A 15,140-nucleotide genomic window follows, 5' to 3' on the forward strand; every position below is an offset into this window, starting at 1 on the left:
AGCAGCCAGAGAATTTCCCTGGAGGAACAAGCCTCCTTGACTTCTGGCATACACTCCTGTCACATGAGTTTTGCTGCTTTTTTTCCTGGCATCATGAGTGACTGGTGCTTCCTGAATCTTGGGGAGCACCTGCAGAAGCTGCTGAGAGTGGTAGCCCTGTCAGAGGGGGCACCAGTCCTGCTGACGGCAGCAGTGTTGGCCATCGGAGGGGCACGTGTACCCCGTGGACCTCCTACCAGTTGCCTATGCCTAGCACTTTTTTTTTGCTACTAGAATTTCCCAGCAAAATATTTTGGCCCCATGCTGCAAATTTGCAGCACAGGAGACATTTTAACATTCCCCGTGTGCAGTTTGTGGCACCACAAAGAGGTTTGCAGCGCCACAGACCTCATGTGCCTGCATGTCTGGATGTGGCCAAAAGCACCCTTTCAATCTGCTGGCCAGATTAGACAGGTAAAGTTAATGGCTCAAAAATTAAATTTTCAGTGGGACTTCAATATATTTTAAATAAACGTTTGTTTTTACAAGCAATTAAAAGCAAAATGGCATTTAAATAGCATGACTAATTCTACCAGCCACTGTATTATCAGGCCAAACCATTTGGCATTAAATTCTCTTTATGCAATTTTTGTGGTGGCTGTTTGGCACAATGCAGAAACAAAACACTTTGTAGATCTGGTTTCTAGATAAATATCCTCTTCTCTATTTTATCTAATTGCTCCAATGCTTAACTTGCATTGTAACATTTTTTCCCTATGTGGTATGAACCATTAGATAGCCTTTAAAAATGCTAAACAAAGTTATCTGGAAAGATGCCAATAAGGAAATAATTAAGGACTTGGTGGCATTTTTCTGTTTTAAAGGTCGTAGAATAAGTCAAGACCTGGAAAAATACAGTATTTTAATTGAATGTATTTACAGTATTGAGATTCTGGTGTAATTGAGAGAGTGTTTCCCTAGAATTTATCTAAGATATCTTTGCCCTTTTCAGTAAAATGGCAGTTTATTTTTTTTCAGATGAAGGATCCAGTGAAGCCCATGGTGGTGGAATCCAGTGGAACAGTAACAGCACATCACAATAGGTAACACCATTTAACTAGCATCAGCAAAATACTTTTCACAGACAGCCTATGACTTTGCGAATGGGGCAGCAGACAAGGGGTTATGTGAACTTATGTATGTTGGAGCACAAACATGTCACAGCCAATTTTAATCCTTAAGCCTTCTTTTGTTTTGCAGGTTCTTGTTTGCTGCAGGTATCTAAATTTAGCCATATTTTTGTCAGCTAGAACTTATGTTACAGAAAAGAATGCTAGCAAATCTCAGCAATGTCACACTTTATTAGTCATGCAAGCACTTAAAAGCAAGGTTAGAAACACAAAATTCCACAGATTTGTGGTGGCAGTTGTTTAAAAATGCCACACTGAGCCTTTTGGGATTTACCTTCTGAAACTGGACCAAGTTAAAGCATTAAATTTCATGAACAATGCAGCTTTTTAAGTTAGGAAGGAATATTTAAATCCTAAAGAAAAGCTCCACTGGACATGTATGCTCCTCTTTGCAACATTGAATCCATTACATTTTCTACCAGGTTCAAAGGCAGAAAATTTGGATTTGCTGACACTTCACTTTCTGATTTGGTTTAACTGCTACAGACTGGTTGCGTCACACAGATAAGCTAAACTGAGCCAAGGCATCAAGTTTTAAGCATTCTCTCTTTGCTCTTATTTTTGATGTTGCTGTGTAGTCTGGCTATCTGTCACTGTTGCATTGTTCCTTTCATAAGGGTTAGAGACGAGAAGACATGCTAGGCCGCTAGGCAGCAGACTTCTGGATATAGGGGCTTTATAAAGGAGCTTAGAAGCACATTGCAGCTGTGTTGGGTCTATGTTGAAGCTCAGTTGTTGAAGTAAAGATGATTTAAAAAATAAAAAGATTGCTAATGTCTGTTATTCTGAGTTGCGCACTATAGTTAGTGCAAAGGAAAAAAGCCAGTCAAATCAGTTTTGTTGCTGTGGTGGTGTTTTTTTCTGCATCCAGTAGTGTTTTTTCAGATTTCTGTGACTTGGAATTATACAGAATTAATAGCAAGGATTATAAAACCTGCAGACTCCCCAAATGCCTCCACCTGTAACAATTGCCAAAGTTGTACTTGCACTCACTTCAGAATCGAGTGGAATAAAATGGTTCAGCTTGATGTGTAGTATTTTTCTTAGCCCTACTTTAAATGTTTATAACTTTTTCATGTGTCAAATACTCTTCTTATGTACTTTGGAAAATCCGCTCTGCACCATCTGGAAACTAGTGTCATGGGCAGAATGATTTCCCAGCTCAATTTCTAAAGTTTGCATTTCCTTTATAGGTCCCCACTCCCTATGTATTTGGAAGAAATTTGGAGCTTAATTACTAAATAGCTAGCTTGTGACTGGGCATTGTCACTCTCCAGGTCAGTGTGCAGCAAGAGATCCATATTCCCTCCACTGTGGTGAAAGGTAAGAACAACTCGAGGTAAGAGGAAATGAAGTTTAGGGGGGAACCAGAGAATATGTGACAGCAAGAGACAACAGCCTAGAAGTTGTTGCAGATGCCAGCCTGATGGAGACTAGCTATAGCAACAAGGTTGCGGCCAGCAAGCAAGCAAATAGTGTAGAGAGGGAAGGAACACTGCTATGTATTAGTCTTCTGAAGTTCAGTGCTTCCAAGCTCTAGGTTGACAACTTTGGGGGCTTTTTTTTTTGCTTGTTGTTTTTGTCTAACAATTTAAAGAAATTTTGAGGCCAGGACATTTGGGCCTTTAATTTTTGGTAACCTTAGTAAAGAAACATCCTACATGTGAAAGCATTTCCTGGGAAACTAATAAAGTCTTGAATTTAAGGGGTCCAGTGTTTGTACCATCCTACAGTGCATGCTGCTGAGATATGGGAGGCTGGTGTGCTATAGAATGCATGTTGTCAGTCAGCTGTGAGGTTCTGCAACAATGAAAGATTCGGGAAATAGACTGAATTTTGCATCTCTTACTCATGTGAGTAATTTATGGTAAAGCCAGTGGGAATATTTGCATGAGTGCAAGAAGACTGCAAGATCAGATGACAGGGCTCTTTGGTTACTGAGGAGATGCAAAATGAAGCTTCAATTATAGAATCTTCTCATTTTCTCAGCAACAGCTTTCAAAGGTGGATGGAGAAGACGGGAAGGGATTAAATAACTGCCTGTGCCTCCATATAGTGAGTGGTTCTTGCGTAACTATCACTGGAGAACATGAAAATGAGTAGAGCAGTAGTTATGCATGTGCTGTAACTTTTACTTTTTAAATAATAAGAATAATTTTTAAGCTGGGCATTTTTTTCATTGTATCATATAGTTACTAAAGCTATGAAGAAGCAAGTTTAAAGAAAATTTTAAATTGGAAGAGATATTAAATCTTGAGGCATGAAACATTTCAGATCTTATGCCAATTGCAATATTTGCTTTTGTCTCTTGCCTTTGCGAGATTTCCTTAGACTCAGGAATGTGACTTTTAGATTTTTCTTATGTTCTAGACAGTTTTATCTAACCTGTCTTGGCGCCTGCTTATAAGCTGAACTAAATGGTCTAATGACCCTTTTGGCCTTAAACTTTATTCATTTATTGATTTCAGGCTTACTTGGGTTTCCCACATACAGGGAGTTTTTTTGCAACTATTTCTATTTCACTCCTTCCTGTGAGTTGAGTGTGTCACAGGATGGGGTCCTCAAAGGTGACCGTGTTCTCCTAAGGCCCCTTGACTGTGCCAATTTGGCCTGCTGGGCACCCTCAGTTCTCACCCACCACGTCTTTGATGGAAATATAAGAATAGGGAGGCTGCCTTTAAGTCCTTTTGGACATAGTTTGTTGGACTCGCTGAACCCTGTGGGTTCCTGGACCCCTTGTGGGTCCTGTTTCACTACAGGAGTTGGGGGGGGGGGGCACCCTAATCATGTGGGCTGTATGCATGGCTCCAACCGCCCCTTTATCGTGTCTCAACCCTTGCAGATGGTATCGGCATTGTATTGCCTAGGCCTCATTATAATTTGGCCTCTTGTCCTCACTGGGCTCTCTGCAGCCCTTGTCGCTGTGCCCTCTCTGGTGCTGGGGTCTGTGACCCCAAATGCTGTGCCCCCTCTGGTGCTGGGGCCCCACACTGTAGTGGGCCCCCAGTGAGGCCTCCTCCTTCCCCAAATAGCCTCACTCAAACCACCAGTCTTATAAAACGGCAAACAAAACATAAGCCCCTGGGTTATAGCATAAAGTGCAGGGCATGCTCTGCCCCTTTAAAAGAGCAAAACTCCCTCTCTAATACGGGGTGCCTGGAGGCGAGGGTACCTCATGGGCTCCCCATTAGCTCTAAGGGTAGCATATCCAATGGCCGTAGTATCTCAGAGCCCTTCCTCCCCGAAGGCTCCTTCCCCTTCGACTGCTGGCAGGGAACTGAACTGCCAGGTCCCAGTCCTAGGGTTTATAGGGGCTTAGGGCTCTGCCTCTTCTGGCCAGCTAACCAGGTGCAGGTGCGGCCAATTTCCTCATTAGCCAGTTGTCATGGCAACCTGCACCTGGGCTCTTATCTGGCCCTTTGTGTTCTCTCCGCCAGCAATCTCTGCTCTTAGTGCCCTGCGACAGAATGCTCGGTGATTTCCTTAAGATACTGTCCAAGGTGAAGTATCACTTCCAGTAGGTCAAAAGTAGAAATGCAGTTTAAGCTCGTCAAGTAAAGACCTCTTCTTTACCAGTTACATGAGTCCTATATTAACTGACCTTTTTTTTAATGGTCTAGACAAATCAGGGGAATCTGTGAGAGCACTTGTTTTCTGTTCTGAGCTCTACAATGGATATCCTAGACGATCTTAGAACCAACTACCACTTTTCCTTGCCTCTTTGTAAATGGCCTCAGCACTTTCTGAAACTCTTACCAGCATTTTCATGTTAACTCGATCTTTCATATCAAAGAATTTTGCATTGAATTTACTGAAGTATTTAATATCCCCTTTTTAAAATTGGGGTTTACCTACAATACACTATAGTTGCTTCTTTTACAAAAATGCTAAAACTGCCTGAAAAGGTCATATAGAAAGGTTAAGTGCAAAATACTATTAACCGTAACCATATCATCATTATTTTTAGAAATCCATAAAGAGCATATTCAACCTTTTAAAGTTTCAGGTAAGATTCCTTTTTGTCTTTGTTTCCAGTCACCTTTGTGAAACAGATTAGCCTGATTTACCTTGAGAACATAAAATCTCAAACATTTTGTTTCTTTTTTTTATACATGAAGAGATAAAAATGTCTCAGATATGTTGTTTTAAACTTTGACCTTCTATTGTTTGTTCACAGTATGATTTTTTTCATTATTGAAACAATAAGTTAGGAAACTGACATCCAAAAAATTTCAAAGAAATGTACACAGAAGACAAAATGAGCATTGTAAAAGATCAGTGACCTGTGAATAGAGGGTTTTTAAAGGCAGATGAATTATGCTGGAATTGGGCCAAATTCCTGAATATCACGAAAAGAAATGACAAAACAAAAACAAAAGAGAGAGAGAGAGAGATTTTATGGCAATTTATAGAACTGTGGCTTCCAATTTCACAAGGTAACCTGCTTCCCAAAACTGCACGTAAGAAACAACATGAGTAGATTGCTTTTAACATTGGTTCCCAGTAACAGATTTTTGAAGGCAGCACAATATGAAGTAGTGGGTAATTGAAGCCTCAAGGCTGTTATCCTCATCCCTTGATCCCTACCTGGTTACAGAACCTCATCTCTCAGTGCCAAATCCCATTAGGATACCCCAAAATGACAGATGGCTTTGCCTAACTGCCAGTCGGCACAGATGTGATCCCAGTTTTTGGATAAACAATAGGCCCTGTTGCTGCATGTAGTAACCTAAATTTTCTTGGCAAAAAAGTAACTGCCATGCTTCAGGTAATGTAGGTTGTTAGGTTTTTTTTTTAAACATTGAAAGTCAAAGGTTTCGAACAGAGGAAAGTTGCACAAGGTAAAGCTGAAGTGTGAATTTTGCTGCATGTACCTCTACATGTAGACATTCCTGCTCCGTAAGAGAATATGCTTTTCTGGTTTAGTCTATGTTTCAGAACATTTTTTTAAGCTGAATGAAGAATAGGCCACTTGTGTTCTGGGTTCACATTATGGTACAACTGTGTTGGTTTAACTATACCTACATAGCTGGGGGAACTTTTCTGTATAGAGAAGCCCTCAGTTTAACATTTTTTAAGTGTTTCATAGTTTCATAGATGTTAGGGGCTGGCAGGGACCTTACAGATCACTGGGTCCAGCCCCCCTGCACTTGGGTAGGAAGGACTGCTGGGATCAGTTGACCCCAGCAAGATGTATGTCAAGACTTTTTTGAAGATCGCCAGTGTGGACGACTGTACCACCTCTGGGGGGAACCTGTTCAAAATCCTCGGTACTCAGCTTGTAAAGAAGTTTTTCCTTAGGTTGAGGTTGAAGCTGTCGTCAATCAGTTTGTGCCCATTATTTCTTGTCCTCCCCTGGGGGGCCTTAGTGTTATTCTAATAGCTGTTAAATGTTTCATGTTATATATACAGATTTTTTAAAATGGTTGAGTGTGTTTCATAATACTGTTTCTCTCCTTTTTTATTCTACTGTTTCTAAACAGCAGATGGTAATACAAAGTAGTCATTTACAACAGGCTGGTCTATCCTGCTTCTGTTTGTGTTCTGCCCAGCCTTATGGTTTTGGGGTTTTGTGGGAGTTTTTAATTTTATTTTTGGTGCTTTGTTTTGTTTTGTTTTGTTTTAGCTGTGACAGGCCAGGGAGGGAGAAGGCTTTGTTCTTCCTTCCCTACCCCCTGCCATGCCAGAAATGTATGGGCCATATCTCTACTGCTGCTTTTGGTGTGAAAGAGACTTCTTATACTTTCCTCTCCCATTTGAATACCAGCTGCACTATGGCTACTGTGTGTCATTTCCCCAGTTTTCAATGGCAACTGCTATTTGTAGGGCTTATTCTGTAAGGGACTGAATGAATGTATACGTCAGACCATCTGGCCTAAATTTTCAGTGAGATTAATGATTTCTAGGTGCCTCAGGTTTGGAGAGTTCTAGTTGCCAAACATTGAAGGAACCTGTTTTTCAGAAAATATCCGGCCTCTGAAAATTTGTGCTGGTTTGAACACTGAAAATTTGAGGTACCTAGGGATTAATGTTTATTTGAAAAAGTATGTCTTGTATAAGCATTATTGTCATCAATTACTGTGTGCAAGTATTTTGTGTCTACTTGGGTTCAGATGGAAGTGATGCATCTAATATCTAATTGTGAATCCTGTTTAAAATTAACAGTGATATTTAAAATTTCTCATCCTGGTCTCAAAAGGGTAATGCAAAATCGAGATGGATAAATAGAAACAAAAAGCATGTGCAACAGAAGTATGAGAACAATAGTTTTTTAAATAGAATTTGCTTCAGAATTAAGTTTTGTGAGAAGTATTATTTTGTTACCAAAAGCCCAGGACTTTGGAGAGACAAGAGTATAGCCTGTCTTTGATCCATACAAGCTTTTCAAGCTTAAGTGCAAAATTAAAGAGCAGGTGCAATTGCTTGAATGATTACTCTATTTGTACACCAACTCAAGATACCTTTACACATCCCAATAATTCCAAAAGCCCTGTTAGCAGGTAAGGTGTTACTTGAACCCAATCATATAGAGGCAAAAATGGGTCTATACCCCAGCCTTTTATGATTACACCCCAAAGCACAAAAATAAGCATTTCTCTCCATGCCTATCTAGCTACCTGCAACAACACAATTCAGATTCTCACCTATGTCAGCTGGGCAGATGCAGAAAGAAGCAGAAGGATAGTCCTCAGACTGGTTACCTTGAATTTGCTGGGGTCTCCAGACCCTCCCCCCCCCCACCTAACATTTTATGTGACTTATTTTAATAAATATTCTCGAATTGGTTTTATTCAAATTTCTCTGTTTCATTGCAACTTTGTGAACTGGACTGAGCTGGTTTTTCTTTGGACTTATAGATTCATAGATGCTAGGGTCGGAAGGGACCTCAACAGATAATTGAGTCCAACTCCTTGTACTGGGCAAGAAATGAGTGTTGGGGTCAGATGATCCCAGCCAGATGCCTATCCAGCCTTCCCTTAAAGTCCCCCAAGGTAGGGGAGAGCACCACCTCCCTTGGAAGCCTATTCCAAATTTTGGCTGCCTACTGTGAAGAAGTTTTTCCTGATATCTAGCCTAAATCTGCTGTCTGTCAGTTTGTGACCATTGTTCCTTGTTACCCCAAGAGGTGCCCTGGTGAGCAGAGCATCTCCAATACCTTGCTGCGTCCCCCTAATAAATTTGTAGGTGGCCACAAGATCACCTATCAGCCTCCTCTTGCGGAGGCTGAAGATGTCCAGGTCCCTTAGTCTCTCCTCATAGGGGTTGGCCTATAAACCTTTAACCCTCCTCTTGACCTTCTTGAGGTTATCCAGACCCTTCTTAAAGTATGGCACCCAAAACTGGATGCAGTACTCCAACTGTGGTCTGACCAATGCCGCATAGAAGGGAAGTATCACCTTCTTGGTTCTATTTGTCACACATCTGCTAATGCATGATAAAGTGTGGTTAGCTTTGCTGATGATTTCGTCACTCTGACAAATCATATTCATCTTGGAGTCCACTATGACTCCAAGATCTCTTTCCATTTCTGTGCTGCTGAGATGGTCGTTTCCAGCTAGTAGGTGTGGTGTTTATGTTTACACACTAGGTGCAGCACTCTGCACTTGTCCTTGGTGTACTGCATCCTATTGTATACTGCCCACTTTTCCAACCTGTCCAGATGTGCCTGCAATTGTTCCCTACCCTCCAGAGTGTGCACTTCACCCCACAATTTAGTATCATCCACAAACTGGGACAGAGTACACTTCACACCCACATCCAAGTCACTGTTGTAGACATTGAAAAGTACATGTCCAAGCACCAAGCCCTGTGGAACCCCACTACCCACATACTTCCAGGTCAATACCAACCCATCTACTACCACTCTCTGGGTGCGACCCCCAAGCCAACTTGCCACCCACCAGACTGTATAAACATCTAAGTCACAGCCTCTTAATTTATTTATGAGAATACTGTATTAAAGGCCATCCTAAAATCCAGAAAAATGACATCTACTTCTACTCCTAAGCATTTGACATCTACCTCTACTCCTAAGCATGACATCTAAATGATATCTACCTCTACTCCTAAGCATCTACCCCTACTCCTAAGCATTTTGTGACCTGGTCATAAAACAAAACCAGATTAGTCAGGCATGATCTAGCTGCTATGAGTCCATGCTTGTTTACCTGCTGCATTATTTTTCCTGCTGGACTCCCACAAATATGATCCTTAATAATCTTGTTAAAGACTTTTCCAAGGATGGAGGTGAGACTGACTGGCCTATAATTACTCAGATCCTCCTTCCTCCCTTTCTTGAAAATAGGACCACATTGGCCCTTTTCCAGTCCTCCAGGATCTGACCCAAGAGCCATGAGTGCTCAAACAGCCATGTTAGTGGTTCTGCTATGACACTGGCCAATTCCTTCAGTACCCTTGGATGCAGTTTATCTGGGCCTGCTGACTTAAACATGTGCAGTCCATGCAAATGACTCTGCACCAAGTCAGCATCAACAGTTGGCAAGTTGGTGTCCCTCTAATGCCAATAGTAGTGGCCTTGATGAATTGATTCTTATTCTACTTTCTCAGACTATTGTTTATGGCTTAAATATGAGGGTATTGTATACCAGGTTAAGCATATATTCTGCATAATTTAAGGTACATGCGGATGTTACACTTAGATCAACCTAACTAGGGTTAAGTCAATCTAAGTGCTGCTCTGTACAGACAGACTTTCAGGGAAATTATATCAGTCAAAAAGTGGTTGGCCCGATTTTCATTTAGTTTTTCTGAGGAGGTGAGCTAAGTTAGATCAGGAACAGGTTAGCCTGATCTAACAAAAGTGTGTACCCGTAGATCAGGTCCTGTGAATGTCTGCATGCACCCTTAGGCTTCTGCTAGGTTTCCAGTCTGCACCTGTCAGTGTCATTTGTCAGTCATCAGCTATGTCCACAGCCTACAATTTTATAGAAGATTTTGCATAAAAAATAGAGGACCATTCCGTCTTGTTCTTTGACGAATGGGCATTTTCAGTTAAAGGAGAAGAATTTAGGTCCTATATGAGATCTTGAGAATAGTACTCTGTGGGCACATCTACACATTCATTAATGTTCCGTAGTTATTGCACATTAAGTTGAGTACTTGCTTAACCAAGTACTAAATCAATGCACAGTAACTTGTTTTTTTAGTCATACTTACTGTGCAGTAGCATATTAACACAGTTTTTGTCCAACATGCTACTGCTCAGTGTTATTAAGCTACTGCACTGTCAGCATCTCACGTTGACACACCCTGTGTATTCTAGCAGTGTGACTGAACCCAACTTGAATATATTTTTCCACGGTATGGGGAAATAATTCTTATAGACTTGTTTCTGTGATTCTGTTTGTGAACTTAGCTTTCAAATAAGATAACTAAACCTTTCATTTATGAAGGAAACCAGTTTTGGACTTCACTTGGTTTTAAAGGGAGGAATGTAGGGAAGTGCTATCAGCCAATAAACATGGTCAAAATTGTGGCTGTGGGCTCTTGATGATTTTTTGGGGGGTACAGTCCTGTTTCCAAATGAAGTAAAAAGAGAAACTTAAGTAAAAATGTTCTGTATATATTGGGAGGAAAAAACTCCCCCAGAACAAAATTTAAGTTTTAGCTCTTCAGAGGGAAGTAATCAATGAAAGAGTTACTAGGAAATGAAAATCCTTCTGTCAAAAAATCCAATGAATTATAGAAAATATTTTATTAAACTTTTATTTATAATCGGCAAATATTCCTTCTAGTTCCTCACCAAACCACCTTTTAGTGGTTGATTTTTTTTATATGCACTCCTAGGTAGAATAAAGTATTAATGGTCTGTTTGAGGCAGGTCAAGGTAGTGGAACTGAAGTTACAGTAAGATCCAGTGGCATAACCAGCAGAGCTGCCACCTAAGGCAAGCTCTGTAGGGCTAGGCACAGCAATTACACATAAACTGGCATAAATGATCAGAAACCAGTTCAAATCTGTAACAAAACAGAAGTTCAGTGCACATAAACTTGTTTCAAAATGGCTGAAACCAGTTTAAGATAGACCTGTATGGATGTAATACGATTTAGATTACATTGGTTTATTGAACTTCTGTCCCATATCCTCTCCAGATTCAAGTTAACTTACAGACTCCCAGCATCCCAGGATGCTTTGTACCTCCCCTGGAAATCCCTCCTTGCAGAGTGGGCAGGCTAGCCTTGGCCCAACCTGTCTGCTCCACCTCAGCCAGGAGACATGCTCTAGTGCCCCTTGGCTTCTGGTCTGGGCCACTGCAGGCATGTGGCTGCATTTCCAGAATCAAAAGTGAATGTCTGTTCACTTGTTTAATAATTCAATCTATGCAGTTTAGATTAATCTGTGAAGAGTGAATCAATTCAGCCTTGGACTTTTAGACTGTCTGTACTTAGCCTAGGAGAGTGGGAGGGAGAGGGGCATGGATTGCAGGGAGCATGTATTCCAAAAAGAGGGTGGGGGACATGAGATCTGAGAGCTGGGGTGGGGGATACATGCAAATTCCAAGAGCAGGCTGTGGAGACAACATTCTTACCCATGCTGGGACTCCTACACAGTCTGGCTGAACTGCTGCTACAGTGCTCTGTCTACCTGGCTGTTGCTCTTAAAGGAGCAGTAATAGCCAGGGACTGTTTTGGAGTTTCCATCATAGCAGTGCTCCTGAGGCAGAGACTCTGCAGGAGTGGGAGGTGATTCCGGTGGGCCTTCTAACTTGATGCCTGGGGAAAGCATGTCCCCCACACCCATTCACCCCTAGACACACTACTGGTAAAATCACGAGTGCCGCATGCCCCTGAAGTCTGAGGAGGCGTGACAAGCTCACACAGGCAGTGGTGGTGCTGTTAGTAGTGGAAGCATGGCAGCAGCAATCAGGGAGCTCCCACAGGTGGCCACAGCGCTGTTGGCAGTGAAGGGGTGGGCAGGTGGCAAGCAGTAGATTTTTCTGGTGGGATAAGCTATGCTGGGATGTGTCCTGGCATAGCTGATCTGTTTGATTGACAGCAGTACTGCACTTAATGTTCAGTAATTATGGCACATTAATGAATGTGTAGATGTGTCCCCCAACCAAGTCCTTAATTGGAACTGGTTACCACCTGCAGATGCCACCAGCAGCATTGGCAGTGGCCAGCAGTGATCACGGACCACCTGCAGACACCACCAGTGGTGTCAGCGGTGAGGCGGGGTGGTGAGTGGCAACTGCCTGCAGGCTCTGCTGACAGTGTTGGCAATGCCTTTTCGCAGCGGGTGCATCGCCACACTCAAGGAGTGCACATACATCTGCATGTACCCCCTACGCGTTGCCAGTGGGTAAGATAAGGCTGGAAATAGGAATGTGTCATAGCTTCAGTGTCTCAGAGGAAAGAGGCCAATTGTGGAAAAGTTGTGGAGCAGGCAGCAGCAAGAATTGGGCCCTGCCTTCAGAGGCAAAGTTTTCTGACTTTTGGCATTATTGGTGTATATACAACACTCCCATATGTTCTATTATTGCTTATAACAGCACTGATCACCTGGAATTCATTGCAACGGCCCTTTATTGTAACAATACTATATGCAAATCATCTTTAGAGGCATGCAAAACATTTTCTCTGCCTTTTCAGTTTGGTTAGTTCCATTTTTAAATCTATGATTTGAATGAAACAGAAGTACTTTGAAATATATCAAACACTTTCTGTAGATGAAATGTGTTCAGAACATGCATCAGGCTGCCACAATATGAAACCTTCAAGTTAATATACTTATAAATGTATTTTCATCACATGAGTTCTGAGCTGCCAACAGATGGTGCTCCTGTGATTTACTATTATTTTACCCAATATGCAAATCTAGCTTTGGGCAAATGGGTTCAGGATTTTACTGTTAAGAACAGATATGAACTCTCCTGAAATGATAATGAGGGGGAGGCTCCTCAAAGATATTTCTCAGGGTTTTAAGAGTTGTCCAATGCTATTGCACCTAGCGAAAAATGCTGCTAAAACAGGTAAGGATAATATCAGAAGCAGCAATGAGATTTGTAGTTTCAGCCTTTGTGGGCACTAATGATTGCCTTACTTTGCCTTACCATGAAAAATCAGTGTGCAGGATGTTATTTGCAGATTCTGTCATCTGCCTTAGGACTGGGTTTAGATTTGGATATAATTTTGAGACTCAAGTGTGCAAGTGAGTGTGAGAGACCTGTGCAGTTGTATTGGTTTAAGGCAGGGCCGTCCAACTTACAGGTATTGGTGGGGGGCTGCATGCCCTGTGGATCACACCAGTGAGAACCAAGGGCTCCCAGGCTGCCCATTGTTTGGATGCCCCTGCTGCTGAATTGCATATCCATCCAAGCACCCTTCCTCCACCCCCGTGCCCTGCACCCCACTGCTGCACCATATGCCTGTGCAGTCCCAGACTCGCCCTCTGTTGTCTGTGCCATGTGCTTCACTGTCCAACCCCTTGGGATAAGGGAGGGAAAGCCTGTATCCCCCCGGGTGCTGTTGCAGCTAGAGCAATAGGAGGAGCAGTGGCCTACCTGGAGCCCAGGGGCCACAACCTAACTTTTCATGGGCTGAGAGCTGCCATTTGGATAGGCCTGGTCTAAGCCTATTACAAGCAAGAGGTAACCAGTTAGGTCATTCAAAGCTTGTGTTTTGAAGATATAAGGAGGAGAATGGAACTGAGGGAAGGGTTGACCCGTGTCAACCAAGTCCTTCTTTGGAACTGTAACCCAATAATTTGTTTGCTTTATTCCGGAAATTAGTAGTCAGTAACCCTCATGGGCAGTGTATATATTTTATAGATATACAATTTATCTGACTTAGAACATTAGGATTGTCTTAAATGTTGACAAGTGAAATGATCATATTTGTAATGTTATCATGATTTGCTTGTATTGTTCTGTTTGTTTCACATGATTGTCTTACATTTGGTGGCTACAGCTGCATGTAACCTTTGGAAAATAAACTATGAGCATGCTGAAGGTTGAATATCTCCTGTCCATCACACAGAAAGCTATCCTGAAATACCATTCCTTTAAGAGAGCAGAAAGCAGTTAGCTTTGCATGTTAACTTGAAAAATTTTGTAATGTAAATAGCAGCAGTTTACTTTATTTACCCAAATCCAGGATGACTTTGAAGTTAAGGCAACCTTTGCAATAATTAGATTCTATACATCGAAAATGTATATGTTTAGTATAATTTTCCATGTATAGAATCTAATTATTGGGGGGTTGTCTTTAATTCTTTCCCTAGGGTGAAGCAGGGAAAGCAGCAGCAGGGGGACAGGCAGTGAGTGGGGGAGGGAGGGTAGGAGGCCTGAGCCTTGCCACCTACTATCTATCCCCTCATGGTGCCTGTACCTCCTGCTGTTTCACCTGACCCCCCAGTACCTGTACTTTCCCTCTTCCACTTGCTTTCCACCATCCCCTGCCTGTCTTCCTCTCCCACTGAGGCTTACCCTCAGCTAGGACTCTGGCCCCCACCCAGTCAGGGAGTAGTGATTATGACAGCAGTAACAGCAGCTCTAGCTCCTCCCCTGACCAGATTGGTCCTGTGACCAGATTGGAGTCTGAACCAGGTCTGAGGCTAGAGCTACCAAAACCACTACCGGCTGGAGCAGGGCTAGAGCTGCAACTGAGGGCAAGTGGTGGGGAGGGGTCAGTGGTGGGGGACAGAGATGGCAGTTCTGAGCCCAAGTCTGAGCTCGGGCCATGGTCAGAGGTGGAGCCACAGCCACCTTCCTCACCCCCCCATCTTGAGTTCAAGACATTCCCCCCACCCCACCATGATGAGTGGGAAAGAAGACCTCATCTTCGATTTTAGAAAACAAGGTACGAATAGTGCAGCAAAAAGTATCACTCGTAATAATTCTTTCCTACTTTTAATTTATATGCTTACAATGAAAAATACCAACCCATGAGCCACCTGACAAAGAAGGTTGTTGCCTGTGAAAGCACATGCCTCTCTGAGCCAGTTAATCTC

General features: G+C 42.3%; 1 long non-coding RNA gene across 1 annotated transcript; it reads left to right on the forward strand.

The window, feature by feature from the left end:
* The first annotated feature begins 391 nt into the window (after positions 1-391).
* On the forward strand, positions 392-2,870 carry LOC109309256. Its single transcript, XR_002100858.1, has 2 exons — positions 392-1,082; positions 2,363-2,870. It is a non-coding gene; the product is annotated as an uncharacterized LOC109309256 (long non-coding RNA).
* The last annotated feature ends 12,270 nt before the right edge of the window (positions 2,871-15,140 follow it).

Source organism: Crocodylus porosus, unplaced genomic scaffold, assembly GCF_001723895.1.
Source record: "Crocodylus porosus isolate Cpor-Errol unplaced genomic scaffold, CroPor_comp1, whole genome shotgun sequence".
Classification (NCBI taxonomy): Eukaryota; Metazoa; Chordata; order Crocodylia; family Crocodylidae; genus Crocodylus; species Crocodylus porosus.